This window comes from Cebus imitator, unplaced genomic scaffold (genome assembly GCF_001604975.1).
Source record: "Cebus imitator isolate Cc_AM_T3 unplaced genomic scaffold, Cebus_imitator-1.0 Scaffold288, whole genome shotgun sequence".
In the NCBI taxonomy this organism is placed as follows: Eukaryota; Metazoa; Chordata; class Mammalia; order Primates; family Cebidae; genus Cebus; species Cebus imitator.
The window spans coordinates 2,670,181-2,697,646 of NW_016107603.1; the positions used below are offsets into that span (position 1 = coordinate 2,670,181).

Sequence of the window (27,466 nt, forward strand, 5' to 3'; positions counted from 1 at the left end):
AGTAAAAAGAAGTGGCTTTCAGTCTTTTTGGAGTTTTATGTTGGAGGAAAAGGATTTATTATTATAGGGGTAGTCAGGGGTGGAGATGGGCTAGAGGTGGAGCAAACAGTGGGTGGGCTAGACTTGCTTGCCCAACGTTGCTCAGCACACAAGGGAAACAAAGTTGGCTTTGAGAGAAGGTTTGAATCTGTGGATAACATCTTTCTTATTGTTGAAAGAGGCATTTCCAGAATGCCAGCTTGTCACAAATAGCATTGCAGGAACAGTGGACCTAGGTTGTAAGTACTTTTTAGCCTTCACATCTATAATTTGGACAGCTCCTCTCTCTGGCTCAGGAGGACAAGGCGATGGAATCAAGCCTGCCAAGACAATAAAAGCTTTTTTGAGTCCGTGACCTGTTAGATAAACAATTTTCCTTCTGTTCCCCATCCTATAAATACTGTGCTGACTCTGACTTATTGTGTATATCTAACAATATAAAATCTTCTATTAATCACAAAGTAATAGAACCTGTTCATCTAATTGATCACCCCTTCTCACTGACCCCACCCCCAGTACAACTATCTAAAGTAGCGAGGTAATGGAAAGAACACAGAAATGAGAAAGATAAGCAGAGCTATTATATTTGTTGCAATCAGTCAGTGAATACAATATTTGCCTTTTAATGCAGCATGCACTTCAGATTTAGAAACAAAACTTAGTAGAAGGGTTAATATTTAAGATATTCAAGACAATTCATTGCGTTGTTTTTTTTTTTAAATTTGAAGTCTAAGAAAGTCTATATTTTCCTCTTCCTAGGTGTTTCCAGCACACTAGAGAGAGAAAGAGAGAGACAGAGAGAGAGAGAGAATGTACAAAATAAAGAATTATCGTATCTGGCATACATCAACATGAAATCCTCTCTTTAGGATTCTCTCTGCATTTGCATAGACATAGTTTATTGAAATTACTTTATAATATTTAGAAGACAAGTAAATAAAGCCTGTTTGCATAAGGAATGTCATGTACCACTTTGAGTTGTGATGATTACCTCCTTCACCCATTTTTTATCATCATCCCAAAATTAAGCAATAAATAAATTTCTTTAGGCTGCAAAGCATTTAAACTAGGATTGCTTATAGAAAATGAATACTGAAAATGAAAGATGTTCAACTTAATCAGGATTAATTTGCTGCCTCAAATGATTAAAAGGCAAAAGAAGAGCTAAGTTCATTTTAAGTTTTTAGTATTTTAGTCCATATTTTAGAAATAAGTTGAGTACAGGCCTTTTTTTTTTATACTAAAAAAGTTCTGGGCTTTTAAAAACTCTATATATTTAAGTACTGTTGTCATTCCGAGGGCTAAAAAAGTACGACTATTTCAAAATCACTGAAACCCTAGTCACCTTTCAGTCTGCGGACCGTTCAGCCATGTATATGAGTTAAAAGCACAGCCATATACTGTCTATCCAAATAGGAAGTATACATGCTAGGTTCACAATTAGACTAAATAAATATTAATTTTCCTTTTTTTCTTCTAAAGACATAGCATATTTATGTGTCTGTATGTATGTTAGACATATGATTTCTACTTTCTTTAAAATTAGAGTGCATCAAGGGAAGACAAAAATTCCTACTTTATCAAAATACTAATGTGAGAATAAGACTTGGGTTTATAAGGAAGTGTTTGAAGGAGAGGGTGTGCGTAGTTAAAATTTGAATGTAGAGTCATAGTATTTAAATACAACTTAACAAATGCCATGAAAATACATGGAAAACGTTTGTTGAGATTTCTTGCTGGTAAAGTCTTCCCTAGCTCTGCACTTTTGATTTTCCTGTCTTTTCTATGTCAATTTTTTTTCTTTGAGTCATACTCTTTTGGAGGATATTGCTTAAGTTTAATTTCCTACCCAGCTCCACTTTAATCTCTATATCCTGAGATTATTACATTGTCCTCTAATTTCTAATTTCCGTCTTTCAACATTTGCCAAATACCTTCATTAACCAAGTGCCTACTGTGTGTTATACATTTTGTTAGATGTCCAGATTCTCAGTCTTGCTGATGAAGAGCAAATTTAATGTAAAAAGATGTGCTTTGGGCTGAGGCTGAAGCCATTTCAGGCATTTCGTTTTCCATGAAGGAAACAACCTGTTGTCTCATGCTCACCTGTAAGCCTCAGTCCTAGCATCCAGTAGGTGCTCACCCACCTTTTATTTCAGAATTAACCTAGCGACCAAAGTTTTCTATAAACCAGAAATACATTTACCTTGTTACAGATAGTGTAATAATGAAGGTATATTTAAAATTATTTTAGCACAATGTATGTGTTCCATTACTTGTTTTAAGATTACATTTGGTTTTACTTTCCCTTTTCTCAGTTAATTTTTTTATTTATTATTAATCAATAGCAATTAACCCCACTGTGTGCTTAGCACAGTCTTTGAAACAGTGTTATTATGAATATATACACTGTATAATATTGTATATATCAACCAAAGGTTTTGGGTTCACTTGGGTAAATAAATTAAATGCATATTAACTATTAAATAGTAACACAGTGATACAATAAAAGGAAAAAAGTCTCATAATCGAGAACTGCCTCAGTGATACAGACAGTGGTTTAAGTTTATAACAACAGGTGATCACTGATTTTGAATGGGCAGGAAAGTTTTGTAGAAGCTGGTAAGCATGAGGTGGGTCTGAAAGGACAGGCGGAATTTGAAAACAGGTGTTTTTTCCAAGCAGTGACTGCTTTAATCCTCTTCAGTATGCTGTGAGTAAAGTACCCCCATCTCCATTTTATGCATGAGAAAAGTTTCACCAGAGTTAAAGTTACTTGCCCCATGACATAGAGAAACCTGGGCTTGCAACTTAAAACTTCTGATTAAAACCTCCTTTTCTCCCTGTCACAGTTGCCTTTAGATATAAAAAATGACATGAAAGGAAAGGTAATTGACATAAAGAAAGGCTCAGAGATTTGTAATCATGAACTCCTGTAGTCATTTAAGGCTAGAGTTTGTGTAGAAACTAAAGAATATGCAAAGAACCTTTTATGTAAAAATTCTGTGATAAAAGACTAATATAAACATGATTCTGCGAACACACTAGCATAAAATGTGCGTTGGAGACAGACTGACTTGGGTTTAAAGCCTGATTCTCCTCCTTAATTGTCACCTCATTTTCCAAGTTCCATGGAAATGCCTTCTTTCTTTCTTCAATGTTTCCTCACTCTGTATGTGTGTATAATTATTTGCTTCCTCACTAGTTTTCCTATAGTTGACTAATAATACTAATTTATATACATATACACACATATATGCAATTGATACATTTTGGGTATTTGTCCCCATCCAAATCTCATGTTGAATTAGAGTCCCCATGCTGGAAGTTATGCCTGGTGGGAGGTATTTTGGTCATGGGGACAGATCCCTCATGGTTTGGTGCTATTTTCCTGATAGGAAGTTCACATGAGGGTTGGTTGTTTAGAAGTGTGTGGCACCTTGTTCCCCTACTCTCTTACTTGCTCTGGCTTTTGTCATGTAATGTGCCTGCTCCCACTTTACCTTCTGCCATAATTAAAAGCTCCCTGAGGTTTCACGTGAAGCCAAGCAGATGCTAGCACCATGCTTCCTGTAATGCTTGCAGAACTGTGAGCCAATTAAACCTCTCTTCTTTATAAATTATACAGTCTCAGGTATTTATAGCAATGCAAGAACAGCCTAATAAAACAGTACATACATATTTATGGATATACATAATACATATATATTTTATAAAATTTTATATAATTTATATATACCTATATCTATGTATCTGTCTATATTTTATAGTGCTTCCTATGCTAGACATTGTTCTAGGGAATTGACAAATTATTTACTCCTTTAATCATTGCAATAATCCCCTAAGATAGGTTTTTTATGCCATTATTTTGCTGATGAATTATCTATTGATAAACCACAGAGAAGCCAGTTTCCAGTTCTTGAATATATGTATCCCTCCAAATTCGTATGTTGAAACCTAATCACCAAGGGGATGGTAGCAAAAGGTGGAGCCTTTGGAAGGTGATTAGTTCATGGAAGCTCCACTCTAAGAATGAAATTAGTGCCTTTTAAAAGAGTCCTCAGATATCCCTGTTTGCTCTTCCACCATGTGAGGACAGAGCTAGAAGACACCATCTTTGATGCAGAGAGCAATCCCTCACTTGACACTAAATCTGCTGGCACTTTGATCTTAGATTTCTCAGCATCCTGAACTGTAAGAAATACATTTCTATTGTTTATCAATTACCCAGTCTATGGCATTTTGTTATAGCAGCCCAAATGGACTAAGACACTAAGGAGCCTGCCAAATGTCCCTCAGCCAACGGGAACCCTGGAATGTAAATTCAGATAATGCCATTCCATGGTCCATGTTTAAACCACTATACTGTGCTCCTTCTCATATTTTCTCTTTATATTGTCATTATGTGTTTGATTTGGTTGTCCCAGCTATACTGTAAGCTTGTAAGCTCTTTGTCTTTTTCATATTTATATGCTCAGAATCTGGCATAGTATGTGGAACATGGAAAGGACATAATCTAGTGTGCAAAAATGTCCAGTGATATTGAATGTATAATCATTCAGCGTTTCTGTAAGAAAGGACAGATATTTCCTGTATGACTTCTGCATGAAATCCTGGGGCAAGTGGGGTAGCACTGGTAGAGGTGAAGGGAAGTAGGCAGGGTAGATAGGATGGTGTTGGAAAGGCTTTTTATTCTACGTTGATCTTTTGGTAGGGAAAAGAGATAATCATAGATCTTCAGTCAAAAAATGACATTTTAGAAAAATAAGCAACAGCAGTGTGATGTGCTTTTTAAAATAAAAAAAATACTGGAGAATGGGGGATCCATGCATATATTCTTAATGATATTTCAGGAAGGAGACAAAAATTTTTTGCAGAGACTGTGGAGATGGTGAGGAAACTATGGAGTTTAGAGCCAGTTAGGAGATGAAACCGGGAGCAGTTATATGGAATTGGAAGGAAATGAAAGAATTAGAGTACTTCAGGGAGGAGTTATATTCCTATGGCTAAGTAGGATACATGGAAAGCTGGTAGGAAAGAAAACATGTTCTAATTTGGACATAGATTGATGTATCTGTAATATGTCTATAGTTGGGCTCCTGGGTAGAAGATACACTATTAGGTGTGGTGTTCTGGCATTTAGAAGAAAGCTATGGACTAAAGGTAAAATTTGGGAGACATCATTTCTTTTTTTAATTTTATTTATTTAATTTTTTTTTACCATAAAATAAACACCAACTTTATTAATATAATAGCAACAGAAAATGTTTCCAGTTTCTCAGAAGGAAATAACATAAGACCAGCACAAGTGTTTAAAGAGTAAATGCCTACATTTCTTGTTCTGATAGCTTCCCACCACACGCAGAAGGTTCCTCAAGGACAGCTGCCACCAGAGCTGCTGCAAGAACATGTTTTTTACTGGGTGTAGCTTCACAGTCAACTTACCAAGCAGAAGGCTAAAATATTATATCTTTTTAGAAGATCTTGGTTGGGGGAGAACATATCAATATGGAGAGAAGATCTTTGCTTCTCAAATTGAAGAAACACTATTCACTAATATATAAGTTTTTCTCTGTTACAGTGTACCAGAGTGCTCTGTGAAGAATCCTTTTCCATCCATACCACATCTGGGTGAGAGGAGAGTGGCAAGCTGCCAGTACACTAGCAGGCACTCCTGGTGATGCTCTGGGCTCTATTCCCTTTCCGTTGGTAGTAGTAGGCATCTTTTCTGGCAGCTGCAGCAGCTTGATGTGGGGGGAAGGAAGGCGCTACCCACCATTCACCTCTTCTTGAAGCCATATTTTTTGTGTTCATAGGAGAGATCTGTCTTAGAGCTCCGCAAATTAACAATCTTTGGGCAGCCATCTCTATCCTTCTACTGAATGGTACACTCCTTACAATAATAGGCATCAGAGACCCCAGGGCCTCCACAGATCACGCAGCGCCCCTGGTAAGATCCATAGTTACACTCATCACATATGCGCACCAGACTACAGGGATGCACATAGGAGTCACAAATCACACACTTGCCATCACATTTTTCACACAGTCTTCTGATGGCAACACCAACCTGCTTGCGGCAAAAGATGAAATCAGGATGATGTTTAGCCATAGTTCCCAATGAAGCCATGGGAAATCATTTCTTAAATGATAAGTGAAGTCATGGGGATGGCTTAAAAATGTATCACCCCTAAGAAAAGCAAATAAAACAAAAGTCCTTTGAAATATCAGCATTTATGGGACAGATGAAAGAAAACCTACTAAGGAAACCTCTAAAAAAACTTCATGTTTTGGGTGGAACAAACAAGTAAACAAACTAACAACACAAACCCCAACCAACCAACCAACCAAACAAAACACACACACACACACACGCACACACACACACACACACACACACACACACACACACGTATTTTTTTCTATTAAATGTTCTAGGCCAGAGATTAGCAAACTGTAGCCAGTAAGCTAAATCTGGCCTGCTGCCTGATTTGTAAATATAGCTTTATTGAAACACAGCCATACCCATTCATTCATGTATCATCTATGGTTGCTTTTGCCCTAAAACTGCAGAATTGAGTAGTTGAGACAAGGACCATATGTTGCAAATCCTAGAATATTTACCATCTGGCCCTTTACAGAAAAAGTTTGCTGACCCCTGTTTTAGACACAAAATGAGAAAAAAAAATATTAGATAAAATAAATTACTTAATTTTCAGGTTTTTTTTTTTTGGAAACAAATACTTCTATAAACGAATGACCACCACTTCACTTCATATGGCAGGATCAAAAACAATATATATACAATTCTACAGCATGGCTTCTGAATATGAGGAGAGTAGAGCATTTTAGATTTACCCTATAGGAAAGGTACTGCTGTTTTAAGGAGACAATGGGTCAGCTAGCTTCCTTCACATAAAAAAAAAAGAGTGTTGTCATTCATCCATGTCGGATCTTTGAAATTTTCACTTACTCTTGGCTCCCTTTTTATAAAGACACTACTTCATTCAGCTTTATAAATCACACTAGGAAAATACAGTTAAGAAAAAGCCTTGCATTATGGACTCATTCAATTAAACATTCTGGAGGGCATGATTGCTTTAGGCCTGAAAATGGAACAACATCTCAGTAGAAATTAAAAACATAAAGGAATGTGTTCAGGTAATTGCTTATTAAATTTTCAAGCCCCAATGACAATAACAAGTTTAAATTGATTGCTCAATATGTTTAAACTAGATGATGCTGAATGTACAACCAGGCTGCACCAGTGCGGCCTGAAAGTAAACCTTATTGAACAGTTAAGTACAGCAGTACCTTTCTGCCTCTGGGGGTTTGGAGAGAATTCAATAAGGCTGGCTGAGATAGTCCAAATTAAATTGGTTAGTAGCAAGTACAACTGTTCCTAGTTTGTAGTGACCCTTAGCCTAGAAGGCTTCAAATCAGCAGTGGGTCTTAGCAACAGAAAAAATAAAGTACTCATATTCTTGCCTCTAGAGCAGTGGTCCCCAACCTTTTTGGCACCAGGGACCTGTTTCATGGAAGACAGTTTTTCCAGGCATTGGGGTAGGGGTGGGGGAATGGTGTTGAGATGATTCAAGCTCATTACATTTATTGTACACTTTATTATTATTACATTGTAAAGTACAATGAAATAATTATACAACTCATCATAATGTAGAATCAGTAGGAGCCTTGAGATTGTTTTCCTGCAACTAGATGGTCCCATCTGGGGTGATGGGAGATAGTGACAGGTCATCAGGCATTAGATTCTCATAAGGAGCATGCAGCCCAGATCCCTCACAAGTGCAGTTCACAATAGGGTTCATGCTTCTATGAAAATCTAATGCCCCTGCAGGTGAGGGGATGTAGGGGTGGGGTTGTGGGGGTTGAGGTTGCAGACCACTCCTCTAAAGTACACTTTCAGTGTTATTTATTGTTTTCCTACAAGAATCTCTCCTGGTTGCCTGCTTCTCTTCCTCACTAGTCATCCATGTATTGGAAACCTGCAGTAATTTAATTTTGAAATAAATTTGTCTGATTTTCTTAAATGCCTAATTAGCATACACGTTGCCTTTAGATGAAACCTTGTAAGTCATTATTAGGAATAGTTCTATAAATACTTCGATTATTTTCTTTAGGGAATTCCTATCTCAACTTTAATACAAGATAACATCATTTAACTAGAAATTTTAAAATTTAGTCTCCTGTAATTATATTTTTATTATAGATGCTATACACTTTCTAATCTGTAAGTTACAAACAAAATTTAATGTGTGAGATTTAATTTTCACTCTTCCAGGAATGCTATGGAATAAATACATATTCACACAATTTTCTACATTATTACCAGCTCTAGCTATAGTACCATACAATATTCAGTGATGTATAGAATGGTGATCTGGAGACTTTTGATTAAATATAAAAACAATTACATTATAATCTCAAAGCTAAGTAAGGGAAGTAAAACAATATATATTCATCCTACGGGTAATTCATCCTGCAGGTAAAATCCTATCATCTTCATCCATAAATGAAAAAATTCAGTTACCCAGAGTATCCCGCTCCCCTTTTTAAAATTGAGACAAAGTTGTCATGTGCGTTTCTTCCTTCTTTTTTCTTTCTTTACTACTGGAGAGACTGGAAATTGAACTGTGATATATAGAGAAGGCTGCTCTGGATATAGTCTCTGTGATGGGAAAGTTTATTGTACATACTTGGAGACTCTTAAAAACGGAAGAGTAAAAACACATCAAAAGAAAATGGAATGAGGTTAAGAGTGGACTGGAAAATAGCCATTTGGATGAAGAGAAAATAGAAAAGTAATAGGTGCTCTGAACAGTAGAATTGTGATCCATGCAGAACTTATAAAAAGAGTTTGAAATCGAAACTGGATTTTCTAGAGTCTCCTTTTATGCTCTAGCACCTGACTGTGACCACAATTGAACTGAAAATTCTTAAGGATCAGATTTTCCTGGGTGAAAAGCTTCTTCGCTTTACCACCTTTCTGGCAGATGTTTTCTGGATGTTTTAAATATAACTGGTGAGTTCTCCTGGTTTTTGCTTTCACATGAGTTCCTGTCACAACTCTCCACAGATGCACTATTGTTAGTTAGATTGGCTAGTTGTTCTACAGGGAAAAAAATAACCTAAGTGATAAAATTACAAAGATTTGTTTCTCTCCCAGGCCCAGCACAGGTCCACTGGGTACTCTGTTCCATGTGGACTTTACTTGGGGACCCAGGCTCTAAGAATGGCATCTGTTGGGATCTTATTGGAAAGCCACAGCTGAGGGACTAAGAGACAGTGAATCGCCCCCTGACTGCTAAAGCATCTACCTAGAAACAAAATCACTTCAGCTCACATTTCACTAACCACAACTGGCATACAGTCATGCCAAAATACAAGAGAGCTGTTAGGTACCATCATCTTGTGTGCTGAAAAAAACCAGAAATATTTGATGGAGAGTACAATGAACTATTCCACACGTCTAACACATAAGGCAGTGAGCAAGAACATCTGGTTTTAGTGGGCTATGACTCTTAGTGGGTGATAAAATTATATGCAAGTAAAAGCAAGCTAGCCAAATTAATGAACTAGGGACATTTCAAAGAAGTCTCAAGGAGGAAATGCAACAATGATGTGATTAGCATTTGAACACTGGCTCCTCCATTGACTAGCCCTGTAACAGTGAACAAGTGACTTTATTATACACATGACTCTGTCTTCTCATCCTGCATAGTGAGGTGACTGATAATATTTTCTTCATAGGTATTTTGTGAGAATTATATGAGATAATGTTTATATTGTGTTTAGATTACATTGTTGAGCAGGAACAGGAACTCTGGCTCTTAGCACATATACCTATCTCTGAGGACCTGGAGTGAAAGGGAAGTCTTTGCAGAACAAGATGACTTAAACTTGTCCTCAAAGGGAAGTCTGAATTTATTTTGGAAAAAAAAAAAAAAATTGTCGCAGCACTTTGGTAGGCCGAGGTGGGTGGATCACGAGGTCAAGAGATCGAGACCATCCTGGTCAACAAGGTGAAACCCCGTCTCTACTAAAAATAGAAAAATTAGCTGGGCATGGTGGTGCATGCCTGTAGTCCCAGCTACTTGGGAGGCTGAGGCAGGAGAATTGCCTGAACCCAGGAGGCAGAGGTTGCGGTGAGCCAAGATTGTGCCATTGCACTCCAGTCTGGGTAACAACAGCGAAACTCTGCCTCAAAAAAAAAAAAAAAAAAAATTGATGAGAAAGCGAGCAAGGACTTAGAATGGAGGCGTGACTACACTGTTTAGGAACAGTAAGTAGACTGTTTTGTTGTCTCAGAAGGTTTGTGTAGGGTCCTTCTCTTTTGGCAAGTCAGGACCCCATGAAAATTTTTAAGCACAGGATTTTAAAGCAGAGTATAGGAAAATTAATTTGACAGAAGTGTGTGGTATAGGTTGGAGAAACATCAGGGCAGAGACAGAGCTATTTGTGTAACAAGAGGAAATGGTGGTAGAAAGGAGAACAGAAGATGTTCTCCTTATCTTATCTCCTTATAATCATCTTATGGGAAAACATGAAATCTAGTTAACCCTGGTTACCTGATTATAAGGTAATGAGGAAGAAAGAGAGTTGTGAGGACAAAAACATCTAGTATCTTATTCTTTAATACCTGAGTACAACAGGCATGTTAGAGCTGAGTGATTACTCTTAATTTCCTGTCCTTAGGTGACATATCACGGCTCTGAAAACTACCCAGATGCAGTTTTCCTTGTGTATTGATGCTGTACAGAAAGTCAAAATGAGCCCATGAAATTATGTATGTGTACTTGTCTGTTCTTTGGAGAAAATGTCAAATAAGAGGCTGTCAAATAAATAAAACAAAAGCTATGAAAGAAATAAACACAAGTGCAGCCAAGTAAACCAATCAGCTTGAAGTTAAGAACTAACGTGAATTCAGTTGTTACAGCCGTAATAATTCCATGGCTGTGAACACGCCAGTGACTGGATTCCTTGGCAGGCAATGTGAGCTACAGCCTGCTGCCAGCTGCTGTATTTAAGGTTGCTTCAGATTAGAATGCAGATGTACAACATTTAAAGTTTATGGTTTAAACATGGATTCATGCATCACTTTAAAGGCATCGCAACCTGTGAAGTTCCAGAACAGCTTTAGGCTAAATTACAGATTAACCTGAGCTGTAAGATGCACTAGACACTGCCGTGGGAGGTAGGAACTGGAGACAAAACCTTCTTAGGACTTTACTTCCAGGGAGCTCCTGCCATATGAACTTTGTGAGTGTGTGGACAAAAATGAAACAACATTTTTTTTTAACCTCATACCTATAGGAAGAACAAAGCTCAAGTTTGAGGGTTTCAGTGAGCATAACATTTAAGAGAGCTAAATGAAACAGAGTCAGATCTTTCTGTTTTATTTTCCTCTGATAAGATGCAACTAGGATGATCTCTATTCAGTGTTGTGACTTCATAGCCAACATACTGAGGAACCTGTTAACTCTTTTTATAAATTAAGATTAGCATACATTTCTATGGGGAAGTGAGGGAGGGAGACAGGGAAAAAGAGCTTACTGCAGAAATAAAAAGATCCAACATTTTTATACTTGGTTGAAGAACATATATATCTGAATATTCATAAGGGATGTGATTTAAAGAGTGTTTAAGATTGTCTGAAACCACAAGCTCTTCAGTTGTAGAATAGTTGGTGTTGCCTTAGGATTTACTTCATTTCTTAAAGCCTCTACTTTTAAAGCTTCCAGTTTTATTTTTTGCTCAAAAGTTCAATTCTGTTTTCTTCATTTAACATCAGAAGTTGTTTTGCTCTCTCCTTCTCTTTACTTTGATGCGTTGTCCTGAAAAAATAATCAGTGATGCTCTCTCATCTTACGGACCTCTGTGCTATTTAGATTTTTTATTTTACAAATGGAGTCAGCTCTTTTTCACTGACCTAAGTCTACCTGAATTTCTCTCTCCTACCGACACTCATGTCAGAATCTGAGCAATCTTCTCCAACAGTTCCCTGCTGCCTGGGCGCACATGTCTCATCTTTTGTGCTTCTGCTTAGGCTCTAATTCCTACATACTCCCATTTTTAATGCAGAGTCACTGTGAATTTTGAGCCTACACAAATCTTATTCAGTCTCCTCTTTCTGCATCAAATCATCCGAGACAACAAGCATTGACCACATAGGTACACTCTTTGCTATGCTGTCCACTCTTAGTGTTTAATGCCTGTTACCTTTTAAGTGGTGGTACCATCTAAACAAATACAGACATAAACATAGACACACATAAGATGTGAACATACACATGAAAATGAGTGAATTATGCCGTGTAATAAAATAATTTAAAGTGGGCAGGAAGATGGATACCCACATTTCCTTGCTGAAACTGGTACTTTGTGAGGTCTTAGATGTCCTTGAGGCAGACGTGATGTTGTTGTTGTTTAGCTTTCTGAATTAAAATTCCAGGTAGTGAGGCTCGCCACATTTCCTCTAGCTCTCCAGGAAGTGGAAGGGCCCCATGTCCCCTGCCAGCTGGCTTGCTTCACACATTTATGTGGCCTCGTTGACCTCTAAAGGTATTTTAGTTTGACTCTTGCTCTATGTATCTCTGCATTGTTTGGACTTTTCATGTTAAGACTGCTATTAAGAAAGCACAGGAAAAATAAAAGAACAAAACACATGAATATAAGAATGTTTGCAGCTGGGCTTGGTGGCTCATGCCTGTTAACTCCAGCACCCTGGGAGGCCGAGGCAGGCAGATTACCTGAGGTCAGGAGTTCGAGACCAGCCTGGCCAACATAGTGAAACCCTGTCTCTACTAAAAATACAAAACAAATTAGCTGGCATGGTGGTGCACACCTGTGAATTGCTTGAAATAGGGAGGTAGAGATTTCAGTGAGCCAAGATCACACTGCTGCACTCCACCTCAAAAAAAAAAAAAAAAAAAAAAAAGAATATTTGTGCTCTGCCACAGTCATTCACAGGAAATGATCATCAAGGGAAAGACCAAAGAATTCTCCAAGAGGCTATGCAAAGAGGCTATTGGTTGAAATGACTTGGTTTCACCCTTGCATTCTCAGAGTCCAACTGTATTTTCTAGCAAACTAGAGCAGCAGGTAGATCTTCTATTGTTTTCATTATATTATTCACAGTGTAAGAGTACAGGGCATACCAGATTCAACTGGTTAATAAAAATGAGAGCTAAAACTATCAAAGGAACCTGAAAATTCTAGTTATGGGACAGCCCCCAATCTCTCCCTATGGACTTTCAGAATGCTATGTCCCATGACAAATGCCAAATTTATTGCTGTGTAATGTTCAAGAACTGTCATGGAAACTGGGAATCTTAACGTATACATGATAAAGTGCTACCTCTCCCCAGCAAAGTGCGCTTCATTACCACTACCCCTCCCCAACCCACCAAAGTGAGGCATAAGATATAAATGCATTAAACAAAAATGTTGCTATTGTAGTGCAAATGTGTTGTCCCTAAAGTGTGTGTTTGTCTTTGGGGAAGTCAGTGGAAAGGTTTGTTACTTCTCTCTATATGGGTGGCAGAGAATACACAGGCATTTTTCTACCACTTTTCTGTTTTTCTCTCTTTCCTTGTGCTTTATAACCCATTTCTTATTTTCCAGCAACATTTCGCAGGTCATATTTTGGCCCCCATTTAGAAGCGCATTCCACAAATTCTCTCTGAAGGCAATCGCTTTTTCAACAGAAATAACTGGAGCAAATATACAAGGTTAAGCACCAATTAAGGTGGAAAATCCTGAGTCCTGGTGCTGTTCATTACATGCTCCTCCCAAGAGACCACAATGTGGGTGAATAGGCAGGTGAGCTCTGCCATAGATTCAGAGTTAATCTTTCATTTATTCTTGCTTATTGTGGGAAAAAAGGTTATTAAAATGGTTATAAATTCTAAGATACTGGTCAAAAATAAGTAATGCAAATATTCTTTGAGTGGGGGTTGATTATAAACTTTCCCTTGATTGTCCTTTCCTTTCTGATGGAACAATAGAAGCTTGTTCTCTGTAAACAGACTGGGTAATGTATGTGGCACCTGACAGAGAGTCAGTGCCAAAATCTGAAACTTACAGGAGTGGCTGGCGAAGGGGGAAAGGGAGGGGTAGAAATGTGAAGAAGTGTGCAGAGTACCACTGCCTTTAAAAACTTCATTGACTGCAGGTCTGCTCAGCCCCTCTAGTCTTCTGCCAATATAATTATACTATGCTGAGTTTCCTTAAGATCCAGCTATTTTCTTTAATATCTCACATATGATTTTGTTCCCATCTCAGCAGAAAGTACATCTTGAACAGGGGCTTTTTCTTACACATCTGTGGGCTACCATGAATACTGCTTTGGTCAGTGTGTTTCTATTGCCTGGGGATTAATATATACCATTCAAAATTTGCACGGGCAGGTAGTTGGGCCTCCCAATGGGCAAAAAAATTGTTCACTAGAAGTTCCAGTTGTCTACAATTTGAAGATGGCAATATGTGGTTAAATTAGCCTCTGCTCAGGTTAAAAACAGAACAAAAACCCTTCATGCCAGAATCCACAAAGATATCATCTGCCATCACAGGGTCATTCATTGCAAGTAGCAGCAGGAGAGGTACCACCTGCCAGTCGCACCAAGAGGAGAGAACAGTTAGGAACAAATGAAGAGCAAAATGGAAGCTGCTGTCATGTTGAAGAGCTTCGAGTTGCGGGATGTTTCTCTTGAATATATTATTTACAAAACCTAAGGACTTTGTTTTGTATTCTATATTACATTCTTAAAAACACTTTCTATATATGTTTGCTAAGAAAGCTCCACATTTTAGGCTTCCAATAAATTTCTGTGTGCAGTAGCAGAGGGCAAGAAATACCTGCTTCTGTGTCCTGACTGGTCCCATCTGTCCACTTTTGGCAAGCCTAATCTGTGTTTCTGCTTGTATTCATAATTGGTTATCACACAACGGAAGGACATGGGTGGAAGAGCTATAGACAGTCAGATATTGGAGCTGCCCAGGCAGAGAGGTCTGTGTCTTTTAGTGTAGGGCCACTGCTTGTTTATTTCTTTTCATTCTTCATGGTTGTTCTTTTCTTAGTCTAGCAAGAAGAAACTATTTCTGAAGCCTGTTTAGAGCAGTTAGAATGTGAAATCAGACTCCCCTGAGGAGGAATCAGACAAAGCAGACAGTGTGAACTATAAGCCCACCACAGGCTTAGACAGAAAAAGATCAAATATCTCTGACATATGGTGGGAGGATTTTAAGGTCCTGATATTAGATGTGCAAGTGAGAGGGGATGCCCCTTTCAGGAAAGAAAGACATGGAAAGCAGTTTTTTGGTTACAGCTAATTAAACATATGTGTTTCTGAGATTCAAAACCTCCTTTGTTAAGTACATTAAAAATGACACAGTATTTGATTTAGATCCACAGTAAAAGGAAAAGATGAAGTCAGAAATCACATTAGTAATTCTGTTGTACTTAAAAAAAATTCAAGGCAGAGTATAAATTGAGGTAAATGAAAGTAAAACAAAGATCAGTCAACATAATGGCATAGTGGATGGCAACAGCTTGTTAAACCTGTGCATCTACGAGTATGAGGAGACTGATGGAAATGCCCTTTACAACTCTAATGGATATATTTTAAGATGCTTTAAAAGCACACAGTCTTCATGTAATACTTTATAGTGACTCAGTGGCCCCAATTAGGTACACTAGAGAGGTAAAACTAATAAAAATACTGTGGCATTAGGACAGAGAGTCTATCCTGGTTTATTTATTCAACAGGTGTTGTGGAGTTGACAAGGGCTCTCAGAATTATTTTTCTCAGATGTGTCTTATAAGAACCCAAGGCATACATCTTCAATTGGTTTTGGGTTTTCTCATTACTGTTATTGTTTTATTTCTTGGTCAAATTATTTTAAAAGAAATATGCAGAAGTTAAAATCTAAAATTTCTTCTAGTTTTTTAAAAAAGTTTTTACACATGTAGAGACATAGTTAAAACTACTAATCTGGAAAATTGGTTTTAAAATAATAAATAATTACACGTGAATAAACATCAACCTAAATATGTTTTTAAAACTAAATATTCTACTTTATAGTAACCGATTATTGTAATGCATATGATACATTGCAATTATTTGTTACAGAGAAACTGTCTTTTTTCTTTTAGCTACATCTGTGATTTCTGTAGATGACAGTGGTGCAAATTTCTAATTATTTTCAGTTTCATAGAGTCTCTAGTTTTTAATTAAACCAAGGGTTTTCTCTCATTTAATCAGCCTGTTTGTGGTGAATTTGCATATTAAATCATTGTTATTGTATCATTTTTGTTAGATCCAATTTTTTCTTTAACTCATATCTTTTTACCTAATTTGTCTATTGTCATGAGACCTTGCTGATCTCGTGTTTTTATTCACCTACATTAGTGATGAAATAGATCATCTTTCAATATAACACAATCTCAAGACAGCAATCGGACGGTTTTCAAGGTCTGACCCATCCAGGAATCATAGCTTGGTATGGTGCTCAAGAGTGATATTTAAAAGATTTAATAGCGAATTCAGCAAACACTCTGACCAGTCAGAACAAAAAATAAGTCATTAGTGCTGAAGCAGAGTCCTAGAGGTTCCCTGATGTGGCAGGTATTCACACTTGAGTTGCTGAGTTGATTGTGGCATGTGGGGCTTCGTGGGAGATGGCACAGGCTAGCTGGTTGGGGAGGTTACAGCTGTGGCCATTTACCAGTTTGTAAGTCTTCATTATTCAACAGCAAAAATGTTTATGCAGGATCTGAGTGTGTGCCTGTTGCATGTGACCCCCCTGGGGATGTCTCTCCAGAGATCAATTTTGATATAGTTCAGCTGTATCCCCACTCAGATCCCATCTTGAATTGTAAATCCCACAATTCCCACGTCATAGAAGGAACCTAGTGAGAGGTGACTGAATTATGGGGGTGGGTCTTTCCTGAGCTGTTCTCATGATAGTGAATGAGTCTCACGGGATGACAGTTTTAAAAAGGGATTTTCCCTGCACAAGCTCTTCTTTTTTTGTCTGCTGCCATGTGAGATGTGCCTTTCACCTTCCACTATGATTGTGAGGCCTTCCCAGCCACGTCGAACTGCAAGTTGAATAATTATTTTCTTTTGTAAATTTCCCAGTCTTGCCTATGTCTTTATCAGCAGCCTGAAACACATTTCTTCCTCAAATACTTGTAGGAGGCCCTGGTGCATGAGTGATTTAGCACCTTGCTACTTGCAGTGTAATAAGTAACAAGTTGGCTCAGCAACATTATAGCGTCATTTGGAGTTTGTTAGCAGAGACAGAATCTCAGGCCCTACCCCAGACCTGTTAAATCAGAATCTACATTTTTGCAACGTCTCTTGGTGACCTGTGTGCACCTTGAAGTTTGGGAAACATTGGTTAGCACCTGCATCCTGGCTGGCCAGGAGGTGTAAATGAGTTTATTCAGTATTTCTTAGTCGAGACCACAGATTAGAAGTCCCTGGGAAACATTTAAAAAATATACATGGCTAGGTCCTGTCCCATGAGAATCTAATTTAATTGGTCTGGGATGGGGCTTATAATAGCATTTTTAAAAAGCTTTACTTGGTGATTATTCTGTGCAGCCTGGGTTAAGAATAATGACATCTCTATCTGATGTAACTATAGTAGGCATAATTTGTTTCATCTGGGACAAAAATGGACAGAACCATATGGCAAATTTACTTATATTTGCCACAGGGCTTGAAAATCAAAGTTGGCTTTAGGCTCCTCTGCTATCAGGAAAATTAAGCAACCAGTACATGTGACCCCTTTGAACAGAAATGTATCTACAAATTGTGGTTTTATGCCTAATTTCTTTAACATAGGAAACTATGAGAAATGCAGAAAGAATCTGCTATTATTTTAGTTAGACTGATAGTATCAGAAATTGAGATTTTCTTGTGTACAATGTATAATTGGTCTTCTATGTGAGACTTTCCTCCCATGCCAAGTTAGAGTTCATTCATTCCTTCCTTATTCATTTATTTATTTAATCTTTCAAATTATATACATGAATCTCTTCTATGTCACTGGTAGCATAACTGGTAAAAAGGACAGTGTCTAAAATTGGATCTTCTCTTTGCTATCTGCCTCTCTCAGTATGAAAATATGCCTATCTTATTTTCCCTTCAAGCTGGAAAAGTAGGTTTGGCTAAATATGAACAAAATGCATTTTTAAAATAATATAAAGAAATTATCTAACATTAAAGGGCAGTTCTTAAATACAATAGATTTTATTCAGTTTCCATAGGTATTTCTCTGTCAATCAGTTTCCTGAGACATGAGGGACCAGATAAGATGCACCCTACCAACCTGTCGATCACATGCTACTGCCCAGCTATTGCAAACCAGGATACTCATCACCTAGAGGAGGAGGGGAAGAGAAGGTGTTTTTGCCAAGACCATGAAAGGAGTCAATAGGGCAACTTATTAGAGATAATCTAGTAACTAAGCTGTGAGCTCTACCTGAGATACAACTTCAGGGACACAGATAGTGTGTGGTCCTGAAGTAGCTAGCCATTGTGCACTTTTTTCACTGATGCCTCAATCATTGCAATTGATTTTTGCATGCATGCATGCATGCATTCAACAAACTTTTATTGAGTACCTGCTATATGGACTGTACTCTGTTGAACTTTGGAGAAATAACATAAATTAAGAGATGTTTTCTGGTCTCACATTGTTTCTAGGCTACAGAATTGCTTCTATGAAAACATCAAATGCGTCATATTATAATTAACCATTTCTTTTTTTAAAAAAAAAAACTTTTATTTAAGTTCAGGGGTACATGTGTAGGTTTGCTACATTGGTAAATGTATTATGGGGGTTTGTTGTACAGATATTTCATCATCCAGGCATTAATCTTAGTACCCATTAGTTGTTTTTCCTAATCCTCTTCTTCCTTACCTTCCACTCTCCAATAGGCCCCAGCATGTGTTGTTCCCCTCTGTGTGTCCATGTGTTCATTCTTTTAGCTTCAACTTATAAGTGAGAACCTGTGATATTCTCTGTTTTCTGTTCCTGTGTAAGTTTGCCAAGGATAATGGCCTCCAGCTCCATCTATGTTCCCCCCAAATATATGACCTCTTTCTTTTTTATGGCTGTAGTATTCCATGGTGTATATGTACCACATTTTCTTTATCCAGTCTAACGTAGATGGGCATTTATGTTTATTCCATGTCTTTGCTATTGTGAGTAGGGCTGCAGTGAACATGCATGTGCATGAGTCTTTATAATGGAACGATTTATATTCCTTTAGGTATATACCCAGTAATGAGATTGCTGCTGGGTCAAATGGTATTTCTGTCTTTAGGTCTTTGAGGAATCACCACACTGGTTTTCACAATAGTTGAACTAATTTACACTCCCACCAAGAGTGTATAAGCATTCCTTTTTCTCCGCAACCTTACCAGCATCTGTTATCTTTTGACTTTTTAATAGCCATTCTGACTAGTGTGAGATGGCATCTCATTGTAATTTTGACTTGCATTTCTCTAATGGTCAGTGATATTGAACTCTTTTTCATATAATTGTTGATGCATGTGTGCCTTCTTCTGAAAAGTGCCTCTTTATGTCATTTGACCACTTTTTAATGAGGTTGTTTGTCTTTTTCTTGTAAATTTGTTTAAATTCCTTGTAGATGCCAGGTATTAGACCTTTGTCAGATGTACAGTTTGCAAAAATTTTCTCCCATGTCTCTATTTCACCCTTTAGACCAGGAACTCCTTGATGGTAAAGATAGTGTCTTATTAATTTACATATATCTAGAATCTTTAGTATAATTTTTGGTATATTACATACTCATTCAATATTTTGTGGAAATGCATTTGTTAATACATCTTGCAGTCTTGGATTCTGAGTGATATAAGAAAATTCAACACTCCAGTTGTATGTGTTGCTGTATCTCTACATCTCCTAGATAATGAATATAAGAGAGGCAGTGATTCTGGGTTTTTTACTTATACTTTGATTAATTACAGTTATCAGTGGCAGGATTGTTGTGTCAGAGCCTTAAAAATTAGTAATCACCAGAATCTCAAAAGGACAACAATGTCTTAAAATGAAGTGGATGCCCTAGTTTTTCTTTTTTTTTTCCAAATTCTGAGGACCATTTTATTTCCTCACGGACAGGAAAGTCTATGTTAACATTGTGTCACTATAAAAGAGCCAGACTTACCCTAGATGATCTCTTGATCTCTGTGTGGACTATTCAGTTTAGAGGTTAATTTGTGATGATAAAATTATCTTAGGTGGACTGGGGATTCTGGCTCTGTGTCTCCAATATAGTACTAATTAATAATTAACACATAAAGAAAGGAAAGTGTAAATCAGTAACTCTAGTTCCCTCAGGAACATTTAGGCTTCTTAGATTCATAAGATGACCCTGAAACTACCCCCAAATTCCTCAGAAATGACAGTATGATATGCTAAGTCTCTCCTCCTTTACTTGCCCTTTGATTATGTGATATTCATTTTTTAATTACACAGTGGTTCCCACAGGAGGTGTCAGCCCTCATTTTATCTACCATTTATTGAGAGCTTAGTCTTCTGCAGCCACCATAGCAAGATACAGCTATGTAATCAAACTTAAGATTGTGAAATACTTTTGAGTTGGCTATATAAATTTTGCAAATTAAAAAAAAAAAGCTCAGGGAATTGCTCTATATCACTTGGCTACTAGAAATTGACAGAACTAGAATTCTCCTGGATTGTGATGATTCCAAAGTTGTTCTGTTATTTACTGCCTTTATGGAAAACTTTTGTTTTAATTTCTTGGATATAGCATAACACAATTGGCTAAGTTTCATTGAGTAAACTGCCATTTCAGGTTATTTTTTTTCCCTTAACTTTGCAGATACAATGCAAGAATTCAAGCTAGTGAGCCTGTCTATAATATCAGGAAATTTGATGAATCATGGAAAACATAGATGTTCATGAAATGTGATATTGAATGAAAGACCATGTATTTGTGAAAGCAAACCTGTTGGAGAAGTCTGTTTGCATTCTTTGAGTTACTCAGATAGGAAAAAAATTCTTGCCGTGTGGAACAGAATATATGAGGCAGAGAATGTGTGCCCTGATCCCAGTTCCAGAACATATTAGATTTGCCATCTAGAAACAAAGCATTATTTACCTCTCTTTTGCTTCAGTAAAAATGAAGTAAAAAAGTGAATATGAATATACTTTGTAAATGTTAAAGAACTCTGCACGTGAATGTCTTAGGAGTATTTTTGTATTGTTGTATGAGAAGTTATCTGAGCATGAATGTACTCAGTTTTGGGGAGGGTGAGCAGAAAAAAGAAAAAAAAAAAGAAATGTACTCAATTTCTATTCAAGCACACCAGGCCTCCGTTCTGAAAACTGGGAGGAACCTTTGGGGAAATGAGGATTGTATGCCACCTACTTCTTTACTCCAATAGCCAACCCACCCAAAGTCTGTCAACTTGAATATCTCAATTTATCCAGTTCTCCTCATCTTCATCACTAGTACCTAATTCAATCAACAAGTGTCTTACATATGGAATCCTGTAGGAGCCTTCTAAGTAGTTTTCCTATAGCCATTTGTTGTACCTTCCAATCCATTCTTCAAACTGTAGCCAGAGTGAACATTTCATAAAGCAAAACTATTGGATGACTGTCTTAGTTCATTTGTGTTGCTATAAAGGAGTACCTGAGACTGGGTAACTTATTAAAAAAAGAGGTTAATTTGGCTCACAGTTCTGCAGGCTGCACAAGAAACATGGTGCCAGCATCTGCTTCAGGTGAGGGCTTCAGGCTGCTTCCACTCATAGTGGAAGGTGACAAAGAGCCGGTGTGCCCAGAGCTCACATGGCAAAAGAAGAGGCAAGGTAGGAGTGGTAGGTGGCAGGCTCTTTTACAACCAGCTCTCACAGGAACTAACAGAGCAAATACTCACTCATTACCATGAAGACAGTACCAAACCACTCATGAGGGATCTACCCTTATGACCCAAACACCCTTAATTTGGCCTCACCTAGATATTGGGGATCAAGTTTTAACATGAGGTTTGTGGGCAACAAACATTCATAGTATAGCAGTCCACCCCTGATCTTTCAAATCACACATTCTTCTTCTCACATACAAAATACAATTATTTCAGCCTAATAGTTTCCAAAAGTCTTAACTCGTTTCAGCACCAACTCAAAAGTCTACAGCCTACTGGATTTTTGCTTTGGTAATGACCCTTCTTGGATTTTTTAATACTTTCTCATCATTCTTAGGATATTTCAAATACACCGATGTCATCTGCAGGGCCAGCACCCCAAGCCCCATTTGCACTACTGTCCTCTCAGTACTTCAGAGTCCTTTGTCTCTTGTCCTTGAACATGCCATGTTTTGTCCTGCCACGGAGCCGTGAGTCCTGCGGTTACTTTGGCCCAGAACGCTCATTTTGTCAGTCTTTGCTAATTGACTCTTACTCATTTTTCAGATTCCAATTCAGTGTTCCCCTTCTGCCTTGAGAATGATTTTACATGCTTAAGTTATGCCCTTCTGCTTTGCAGTCTCTGACAGTACACTCCTTGCTTCATAGCCTGCATTGATATGTAAGGTTTTTTTGAACTGCTATTTTGCCTTGAGGAATGAAAGTGTGTTGATATTTTTGCTTACCTTTTATTTCCTTCCAAAGTGACTGATAATTTCTCAGATAAATATTTGTGGGCTAACTGAATGTGTAAATAAATTTAAGAGATGTATGATCTTATTTCTAAAGAGTCTTTAGCTTAGATATGTTGACTAAATAAACTCATACAAATACAAATTCAGAGATTTAGTAATAAAAAAAGTAGGATTGGTAACATTCATTTGGCATTTACTATGTCTCAGCCATCATGTAAGCAACTTACTGTTTCTCATTTAATTCTTTCAACTGAACTTAGAGGCAAGTGCTACTGTTTTTTTTTTTGTCTGCCAATGGACATGGCTGAATTGACTTGTCCAAGGTCACACAGACAGTCAGAGGTGAGACTATGCTGGGTTTTTATTGGGAGACTATTGAATCATTCACAAAATTGACAGAAGGCTAGAGAAGGAAGCTGGAAACATAGCTGAGTTATTTGAGGCAACAGAAAAACCCAGTCAAGGTCAGGGCACAGGAAAGATCCAAAGTATCATAGTAGGCTTTGCTGCCCTAGAATGAATGTTGCTCATCCTTGTGGCTGATTTCTCCACTCTGTTGCCTTTGCTGTGAACAATATATGTATTTGTGGTATATTTTCCAGGTTCTAAGTCCTGAGCAGGAACACCTCATTGGTTGATTCTAGGCCATATGTCTGTGCCCTGTCAGGGTCAGGGATCAGGACCCTGTCTCCTCCCAAGACTCCAGTAATGTGGGATTCCCCCAGGATCAGAAGGAAGTTTTACAATGGGCAGCTAAAATTGTACACATATCTAGTACTTTGATATACCTCTCTGTCCTTTGACTTATGTCCAATGTGTACAGACACATGTGCTATTATAGTTCCAGTATGAAGGAACCCAGTCTGTCAAACAAGCCACATTTCACCAGTGTTACTTTCCAAGTGCACCAGAGAGCATGCTGTCAGTAACTTCAAAGGCCTCCAGTACTAGAAGCAAATTGGGCAACCTAATTAAGAACCACCAAGGCCTGGGGTTGAGTGACAAAGGTCTGTTCCTCAACAGCATGGCACAGTGTGAAAAATAATGACTTGGCGCCAGACGATTCTTGCACATTCCTTCCAGAAGTTATGCCTGGCTTTCATGTAGGCCTCCTGTGCAGAAGGTGACAGCAGGGAAATAGCCTGTTAAGGTGAAGTAATCAAGAGTTGCATTCATAATATAATGGAGGCTTTAAAACAAGGCAGTGTACAAAAGCAAAGGGGATCTCTGAAGAAAACTTCTAGAGGTAGCTGGGTCAAGGTTGTCTTAAGAGATTCACACACAGGCCAATTTAATCCTACTAAAGAACAAAAATATTTTCGTATGATGAGGAGAAGGGAAGACTCATTCTGGAAAACCTTCCACATAAATATGTTAACACTTGAAATGGAACAAACCAGCTTAAAAATAGTAATCAATGATCCTCAGAAAAAGAATCACACTTTGCAAATCCAATCAGTTGCACGAAGAAGCTTCCCAAGTCAGAGATAAAATGAACTGGTTCTGATCAAAGGCTGTTTGTCTTTGTTTTCTTATGTGGGTTAAGGGAAATTGTCCCCCTGCCACCCACCAAAGAAAACTTATTCCTTCAAAAAAAGCAAACAAAAAAAACACACAAACACAAAACAACAGCAATAGGGTTCAAGAAAATAACAGCATGGCTATTTACTAATATGTGACTCCCACTATAATTACTAAATTTTCTGAATTCCTTGCTTTTCCTTGACAACTGTATAAAAGCAGACTTGGTTATACCCAGGATGTGCTACCCAGGGAAACTGGCATCTCTCAAGCCTGGACTTACTGAAATATATTTTTTTTATTTTGTACGTATACCTCATTTTTTCCTTCTTTTGACTGGTTCTTCAGCCCTTTGTCTTCCATCACACTCATTCTTTATTCAGTATGCCCATGGCACACGGTGTAGTTGCTGGGAGAAAAATAACAACATTTACTTAATATTTATTTACTTTTCACCACCACACTAAGAAGCAAGTGCCACTATTATATCTAATTTAGAGATGAAGAAATTGAACAGAGATTAAGGTGACTTGGTTTATGTGATGTGATTTCAACTCCCATGGGAGTTGTTAAATATTCTGAAAGAATATTAATGGAGGATGTGTGCTACTCCTTCACTGCCACTTTCCCATTGATTTTGGAGTAACTTCTGGTCCAGGGTGAACCAATTATTAAAATGAGGAACAACTCCTCCTACATACAGCAACCCTTGCCTGCTTGCCTGTTTGAATATAAGTGGCTATCTGTACAGTCAAAGTCCTCAGCTGAGATTAAAAGACCCAGCCTTAGTCCCAGCCCTTACTAACTATTGATGTGGACTTGAGAAAACCAAATAACCACTGTGGATCTCACTTCTCTTATCTGCAATGAAGGGGTAATGAAACTAACACTGGTGTGAGGAGTACTGGCAAAATATATAGCACCCAGAAGATGAAGACAAAAATAACAAGAAATCCAGAAAGCATTTGACAAGAGTATGGGTTAAAGAGATTGGAAAAACGTTTAGGGTGGAGAAAATTAAAGGAAACATGATGATTGCCTTCACATATTTTAAAGAAGAAAAGCGATTGAATGTTCTGCATGCTTCTTCAGAGGGAAAAATGTGTATGGCTGGTAGAAAAATATACAAAAGCAGATTTTAGCTGAATATAATGTTTCAAATGGTTAGGGCTGTTCAGATAGGAGATTGAATGCCTCACAATTAGAGGCGTTTTCTAATCCTGGAATTGGTCAGAATTTGACTGTCTTTCAAAAATATTGAAAAATGATGAATTCCTGCAATGGATAGAGCATTCAGCTATATCAGTGGTTTTCAGCTGGGGTGATTTTGTCCTTCAGGGGACATCTGGAAATGCTTGAAAACATTTTCAGTCATTACAACTTAGGTATGGGTAGGTTGCTACTGACATTTCTGGGTGGAGTCTATGGAAGCTGCTGCATTCATAATCCCATGTTACAGCCTCCCAACAAAGAAGTAAAAAAACTGTCAGTCCAGGCTGTGCATGGTGGCTTATGCCTGTAACCCCAGCACGTGGGGAGGCCAAGGTGGGTGGATCAAGAGGTCAGGTGTTCAAGACCAGCCTGGCCAAGATGGTGAAACCCCGTCTCTACTGAAAATACAAAAATTAGCTGGGCATGGTGGGTGCCTGTAGTCCCAACTACTTGGGAGACTAAGGCAGAGAATTGCCTGAACCGGGGAGGCAGAGGTTGCAGTGAGCCGAGATCATGCCACTGCACTCCAGCCTGGGTGACAGAGCGAGACTCCATCTCAAAAAAAAAAAAAAAAAAAAAAAAAAAAAAACCCAAAACAAACAAAAACAAAAGAAAACAAAACCAAAAAAAACCTGTCAGTCAAGGATATGAACAGTGCCAAGCTGAGAAACCCTGAACGAGATGAACTCTAAACATTTTCAAAAATTGGACTCAATGATTTTAGAGTTTTCATAAGGTTTCACCAGATGAAAATTTTAATATCTGCTTTACATCTAAACAATTTAAGGAATCTTAAAAAAAATGTAGAATTTTAACGCTAACATGTCCATTGCCCACTGACACTAGTTCCATTCATATCCAAAGTTGTTTAAAATGACTCAATTAAATCTTAAATATTGTTCGGTTATGTTATTTTAGTGCATGATTTTATGTTCACCTGATTTTTTTTTTCTGACCTAAGTTTCTTTTAGGTTAGTTTTAAAATCTGTTGCTCAACTATTCCACAGATTTTACTTTTATAGGCTCTCTCTCTTTTTTTTCAGTGTCTCCATGTTTATGATGCATATGTTTTCCTTTGGAGTGATTCCCATCATTAATCATCATACTAATATATGGAAATGATACAGTGGGTATTGTGGAGTTGGTCCTAAGCTAGGAGTGAGAAGCCCTTGCTCTGTGGCTGACTGGTATGACCTTGGTCAAATCGCCCAAGATCTGTGCCTGTGCCTTTCTCATTTATAAAAGAACAGCACAGGTCATTCATATCTCAAGCCCCTTCCAGCACTAACATTTTATAGGGAGCAGGAAGAAAGAGATTTATCAAACATTTCCAATATAACATACAAAGTAGAGTTCAAGGCACTTCTTGTGTTTAATCTTTTAATCCTCATAACAAACCTGTGAGATTGGTATTATTGTGCCCATTTTTAATTAATGAGGAAGCATGCTCAGAGGGATTATGCTAGTTGCCCTATAGCACAGAGCTAAATAGTGTTGAGCTTTGATCTAGATGAAAGACAATTCAAGCATTATCTCTTCTAGAAAATCTTCCTTGATCCCTTAGTCTGGCCTGAATTCCCATTCTGGTGCTGTTACAGCATTTAACACATGAAATTGAAATTAACTGTATATGGTCTGATAGTCTCCAGAATGCAATTTCCTTTAGGGTAGTGACTATGCATTAGTTTCCTTTATATTTCCAGCATGAAAAACAGTGACCAGTACTTAGAGTAAGCATACTAATGTTTCTGAACTAAACTCATGATACAGTTCTCCAAATTAATACTGGCTGAGATGAACATCCTCAATGCCGTAGACCATAATGATCCCATCAATAAAATACTTTCAATATTTTCCACTCTGAAGTTGATATTTGTACTTTGCAAAATATGTGTTGATTCTTTTCTCCTCGTCTCCTCAGTCATCCTTTTCTCCATTCACTTTTTGTATTCTCTTCTTCATTTTGAATGTTGTGGTGGATGTCTTTCATTTCTCCCACACAGTTCATTTT

General features: G+C 37.7%; 1 pseudogene; it reads right to left on the reverse strand.

Annotated features, from left to right (window-relative positions):
• Nucleotides 1-5,702: 5,702 nt before the first annotated feature.
• Nucleotides 5,703-6,162, reverse strand: LOC108285052 (annotated as a pseudogene).
• Nucleotides 6,163-27,466: the final 21,304 nt, after the last annotated feature.